Genomic DNA, 6051 nt, shown 5'->3' on the forward strand with positions numbered 1-6051 from the left:
CCCAAGCTATAACAATCAGAGACAAAAAGGGGGAAAAAAGGAATACAGATTGGAAAAGAAGAAGTAAAACACTCCTTGTTTGCAGATGAGATGGTACTATCTATACATAAAAAACCCTAAAGATGCCACCAGAAAATTACTAAAGCTAATCAATGAATATAGCAAAGTCTCAGGATATAAAATTAACACAGAGAAATCTCTTGCATTCTTATACACTAACCATGAAAAATTAGAGAAATTAAGGAAACAATCCCATTAACCATTGCAACAAAAAGAATAAAATACCTAGGAATAAACCTACCTAAAGAGCCAAAACACCTGTATGCAGAAAATTATAAGACACTAATGGTTTTTCCCGTGGTCATGTATGGATGTGAGAGTTGGACTGTGAAGAAAGCTGATCGCTGAAGAATTGATGCTTTTGAACTGTGGTGTTGGAGAAGACTCTTGAGAGTCCCTTGGACTGCAAGGAGATCCAACCAGTCCTCATGCGACGAGTTGACTCACTGGAAAAGACTCTGATGCTAGGAAAGGTTGGGGGGCGGAAGGAGAAGGGGACGACAGAGAATGAGATGTCTGGATGGCATCACCGACTCTGTGGACATGAGTTTGAGTGAACTCCGGGAGTTGGTGATGGACAAGGAGGCCTGGTGTGCTATGATTCATGAGGTCGTGGAGAGTCAGACACGACTGAGTGACTGAACTGAACTGAACTAAATGAAGGAAATCAAGGATATACAAACAGATGGAGAGATATACCATGTTCTTGGATTGTAAGAATTAATATTGTGAAAATGGCTATAGTATCTGAAGCAATCTACAGATTCAATGTAATCTCTATCAAAACACAATGATAGTTTTCACAGAACTAGAACAAAAAATTTCACAATTTGTATGGAAACACAAAGACCCCAAATAACCAAAGCAATCTTAAGAAAAAAATGGAACTGGAGGAACCAACCTTTCTAACTTCAGACTATACAAAGCTACAAGTGATGAAGACAGTATGATATTGGCACAAAAATAGAAATATAGACCAATGGAAGAAGATAGCCCAGAGACAAACCCATGCAACTATGGGTACCTTATGTTTGACAAAGGAGGGAAGAATACACAATGGAGAAGATATTCTCTTCAATAAGTGGTGCTGGGAAAACTGGACAGCCATGTGTAAAGGAGTGAAATTAGAACACTTCTTAACCACCAAACCAAAAGATAAACTAAAAATGGATTAAAAACCTAAATGTAAGACCAGAAGTCATAAAACTCTTAGAGGAAAACATAGACAGAACACACTGCCATAAATCACAGCAAGAACCTCTATGACCCATCTTCTAGAATAATGGAAATAAAAACAAAGATAAATAAATGGGACCTAATTAAACTTAAAAGTTTTCATTACAGTCCCAAAGAAAGACAATGACAAAGAATGCTCAAACTACCGCACAATTGCACTCATCTCACACGCTAGTAAACTCATGCTCAAAATTCTCCAAGCCAGGCTTAAGCAATATGTAAACCGTGAACTTCCAGATGTTCAAGCTGGTTTTAGAAAAGGCAGAGGGACTAGAGATCAAATTGCCAACATCCGTTGGATCATCGAAAAAACAAGAGAGTTCCAAGAAAACATCTATTTCTGCTTCATTGACTATACCAAAGCATTGACTGTGTGGATCACAACAAACTGTGGAAAATTCTGAAAGAGATGGGAATACCAGACCACCTGACCTTCCCCTTGAGAAACCTGTATGCAGGTCAGGAAGCAACAGTTAGAAATGGACATGGAACAACAGACTGGTTCCAAATAGGAAAAAGAGTACGTCAAGGCTGTATATTGTCACCCTGCTTATTTAACTTATATACAGAGTACATCATGAGAAACGCTGGGCTGGAGGAAGCACCAGCTGGAATCAAGATTGCCAGGAGAAATATCAATAACCTCAGATATGCAGATGACACCACCCTTATGGCAGAAAGTGAAGAGGAACTAAAGAGCCTCTTGATGAAAGTGAAAGAGGAGAGTGAAAAAGTTGGCTTAAGGCTCAACATTCAGAAAACTAAGGTAATAGTATCCAGTCCCATCACTTCATGGCAGATAGATGGGGAGACATTGGCTGGCTTTATTTTCTTAGGCTCCAAAATCACTTCTGATGGTGATGGTAGCCATGAAATTAAAAGACGCTTACTCCTTGGAAGGAAAGTTATGACCAACCTAGATAGCATATTAAAAAGCAGAGACATTACTTTGCAAACAAAGGTCCGTCTAGTCGAGGCTATGGTTTTTCCAGTAGTCATGTATGGATGTGAGAGTTGGACTCTAAAGAAAACTGAGCGCTGAAGAATTGATGTTTTTGAACTGTGGTGTTGAAGAAGACTCTTGAGAGTTCTTTGGACTGCGAGGAGATCCAACCAGTCCATCCTAAAGGAAATCAGTCCTGGGTAGTGACTGATGTTGAAGCTGAAACTCCAATACTTCGGCCATCTGATGCGAAGAGCTGGCTCATTTGAAAAGACCCTGATGCTGGGGAAGATTGAAGACAGCAGGAGAAGAGGTCAACAGAGGGTGAGATGGTTGGATGGCATCACCGACTCGATGGACATGGATTTGGATGGACTCCGGGAGTTGGTGATGGACAGGGAGGTCTGGCATGCTGCGGTCATGTGGTCGCAAAGAGTGGGACAAAACTGAGCGACTGAACTGAACTGAAACAAAATCTTTTACACAGTGAAGGAAACTATAAGAAAGAGTGAAAAGACAAGCCTCAGAATGGAAGAAAATAATAGCAAATGAAATAACAGAGAAGGGATTAATCTCCAAAATATATAAGCAGCTCATTCAACTCAATACCAGAAAAATAATACAATCAAAAGTAGGCAGAAGACCTAACCAGACATTTCTCCACAGAAGACATACAGATGGCTCATAAACACATGAACAGATGTTTTCATTGCTCATTAGTTAAGAAACACAAATCAAAACTACAATATGTTATCACCTCAGACCAGTCAGAATGGCCATTATGAAAACATCTCAAACAGTAAGTGCTGGAGAGGGTGTGGAGTAACGGGAGCCCACTTGCACTCTTGGCTGGAGTCCACGTTGATCCAGTCACTAGGGAAAACAATACCGAGATTCCTTTAAAAACTAGGAATGAAACTACCATATGACCCAACAATCCCACTACTGGGCATATACCGTGAGGAAACCATAGTTGAAAAAGACACACTTACCCCACTCTTCACTGCAGCACTATTTACAATAGGTAGGATATAGAAGCAAGCTAGATGTCCATTGACAAATAAATGAATAAAGAAGCTGTGGTACGTGGTACATATACACAATGGAATATTACTCAGCCATAAAAAGAAATGCATTTGACTCAGTTATAATGAGGTGGATGAACCTAGAGCCTATTATACAGAGTGAAGTAAGTCAGAAACAGACAAATATCATGTATTAATGCATATATATGGAATTGAAGGGGCTTCCCTGGTGGCTCAGATGGTAAAGAATTTGCCTGCAATGAAGGAGATCTGGGTTTGATCCCTGGATCAGGAAGATCCCCTGGAGAAGGGAATGGCAATCCACTCTAGTATTCTTGCCTGGAGAATTCCATGGACAGAAGAGGCTGGCAGGCTACAGTCCATGGGGTCACAAAGAATCAGACATGACTGAGCAAGTAACACACACACATGGTATCCATAAAGATGATGAACCTACATGAAGGGCAGCAGTGGATATGCAGACATGGAAAACAGACTTGTGGACACAGGGGAGGAAAGAGAGGGTGGGATGAACTGAGAGAGTAGCACTGAGACATTTACATTAGTATGTAAAATTAGATAGCCAGTGGAAATTTACTGTATGACACAGGGAACTCAAATCTGGTGCTCTGTGACAACCTAGAGGGGTGGGATGGTGTGGGAGGTAGGAGGGAGGTTCAAGATGGAGGGGACATACTTATACCTATGACTGATTCATGTTGATATATGGCAGAAACCAACAAAGCAGTGTAATGTAATTATCCTCCAATTGAAATTTAAAAATTTAAAAAGTAAATCACTCCAGTGCCAGGTACCAGAACACTAAGGACCACCTCAATAATCTGCAGAAATTGTTAAAACTAGCCTATTATAAGCAGCCTGCTTTGGTTTTTCCATTCCTTACCCCTAAAAGAAATAAGGAAGGAAAGAAAAAAGAAAGTAAAGATTTTGCTCACACTTTATTTCTTGTTCCTTCTGTTTCCTGACCCTGGTGCTTCTTCATGTGGTCTTGCATGCTTTGTCTTGCCCCCTTCTTTGGGGAACTGTAAGTAATACATTCTTTAAATGCATCCTGTATCATGCATTGAACCTGGACTGGTGATTCGTTTCACATATGATAATATACATGTTTCAATGCCATTCTCCCGGCTGGTGTACTGGGATGAACCAGAGGGATGGGATGGGAAGGGATGTGGGAGGGGTGTTCAAGATAGGGAACACATGTACACCTGGGGCAGATTCATGTCAATGTATGGCAAAACCAATACAATAATGTAAAGTAATTAGCCTCCAATTAAGATAAATAAATTTAAATTAAATAAAGAAATGCAGTTGTCTCTATGTCATCTTACCATACCTCGTTAACATAAAATACTGGCTATATTTTAAAATAATAATGACTGATAGTCATAACTGAAAGTCATCTTGAGGTGACAAGAGAATAGCTGACAAATTTGCTTTCCCAGTAGAGTGGAGAAAACTAGTCTACTTAGTCTAGCCTGATACCAGGGAGTAGAAAGCCACTGTATTTGCTTCACCCTTGAAACTGGAAGCAAAGGCTTTTCATATTGTTCCTGTTTTTTCTCCCTAGACATTATGCCATAGAATGTGGTGAGATAAGGCAAAGAAAGGGACTCTGTATTCTACCAAACATTTAAGTTAACACCTGTCTTTATCAAACTATTTCAAAAAATTACAAAGGAAGGAACACTAGCAACATCATTCTATGAGGTCAGCCCCAACTCCCTGGCAATTATGATTAAGAGCTAACACTTCCCCAAGATATTTAATTATCAGTCGGAGGCTTCTATAAGATATAAGATATAGAGGGGGAGGATAGAAGATGGCGGAGGAATAGGACGGGGCGACCACTTTCTCCCCCACAAATTCAACAAAAGAACATTTGAATGCTGAGTAAATTCCACAAAACTTCTGAATGCCAGCAGAGGACATCAGGCACCCAGAAAAGCAGCCCATTGTCTTCAAAAGGAGGTAGGAAAGAGTATAAGAGATTAAAAGAGAGACAAAAGAGGGAGGGATGGAGCTCCGTCCTGGGAAGGGAGGCTTAAAAAAAAAAAATAGAAGTTTCCAAACCCTGGAAACAGTCACTGGCGAGTCTGTGGCCAGCCTTGGAACCTCAGAGGGCCACATAACCGGGAGAGAAAAGAAATAAATAATTAAAACCCACAGATTAAGTGCTCAGAGGAAACTCTCAGTGGAGAAGCGGCACAACCACCTGCATCCCCTACTAGAAAGCGGGGGCTGGGCAGGGAGGTGCAGCAGCAGCACTTAGAGAAAGGACCGGGCCTGAACGCCCCAAGGGCAATCTGAGGGCATTAACGGGAGTTAGCTGAGCAGAAGGTGGGATAGCGACCCCGCGGAAAGGCGAAAAGCCTGCAGAAAGGCGAAAAGCCTGCCAAAAGGCGAAAAGCCCCAACCTAAGACTCCGCCAGATGCAGACGCGAGAGACGCCGGACCCGGCAGCACAGACGTGAGAGACGCCACCCCGGCGGAACTGACCATGCAAAGAGGCGCGTCTGAGAGGAGCTACCCCACGCCTGAGGCCAGGGCCGGCGGCCCAGAGGAGCTACCCCACATCCAATAGGCGGTGGCTGCGTGGGCGCAGGAGGGCCAAGAGGAGCTACTCCATGTTCAAGGTCAGGGGGGCGGCCTTGAGGAGATACCCCTCATCCAAGGTAAGGTGCAGTGGCTGAGCTTTCTTGGAGCAGCTGTGAAGAGATATCCCACTCCCAAGGTAAGAGAAAGTGAAGGGCTGGAAAAAGATAT

The sequence above is a fragment of the Moschus berezovskii genome, chromosome 24 (assembly GCF_049115385.1).
Source record: "Moschus berezovskii isolate FMDL1 chromosome 24, NW_MosBer_1.0, whole genome shotgun sequence".
NCBI lineage: Eukaryota > Metazoa > Chordata > Mammalia > Artiodactyla > Moschidae > Moschus > Moschus berezovskii.